The 462-nt window shown below is 48.5% G+C and overlaps 1 protein-coding gene across 1 annotated transcript in view; it reads right to left on the bottom strand.

Moving 5' to 3' along the window:
• LOC107757621 (pleiotropic regulator 1-like) overlaps window positions 1-462 on the bottom strand; it is a 16,660-nt gene that overhangs the window by 12,225 nt on the left and 3,973 nt on the right. The gene's annotated exons all lie outside the window — the stretch shown is intronic.

Genomic DNA, 462 nt, shown 5'->3' with positions numbered 1-462 from the left:
GGGGGGTGGGGAGGGGCGAGGTTGTGGTTAGAACGCTTGGTTGAGTGAGTGCATCAGACGAGACGATGAAGAAGAAGTGCTGCTGCAGAGTTAGTGCATCAGAGAAAATGAAGAAGAAGAGCTGCTGTGCTGTAGCGTAAAATTTTCGGCATGTCTAGAACAATTCGTACAAGTACAACACGACGTAGCTGGGCGCCACGGACAGACGCCGAACGGCGTCGCCGGTGTGCCTACACTTAATGTATTTAATGTATTTGAATTTTAAAGACGTGGCGCGACGCTGCGCTTCTCGTCCGGGGTGCGACCGCTGTTTTTTTTGGTTTTTTTTCACCTCCGTGCCCAAATGTCTTTGTTTGGGCTTCCGAAAGCGGATGATGTCAGGAAACAGTGGTTGCAATTTATTTTTTAACTCTGTCCCTGAGCATTATAACCCCAATTTGCTATTGTGGGCTGCGCATTTTA

This window comes from Sinocyclocheilus rhinocerous, unplaced genomic scaffold, assembly GCF_001515625.1.
Source record: "Sinocyclocheilus rhinocerous isolate Xijiao unplaced genomic scaffold, SAMN03320098_v1.1 scaffold323, whole genome shotgun sequence".
Taxonomy (NCBI): Eukaryota; Metazoa; Chordata; class Actinopteri; order Cypriniformes; family Cyprinidae; genus Sinocyclocheilus; species Sinocyclocheilus rhinocerous.
Note: the sequence above shows the minus strand (reverse complement) of the source record. Positions and strands in the feature narration are given on the sequence as shown.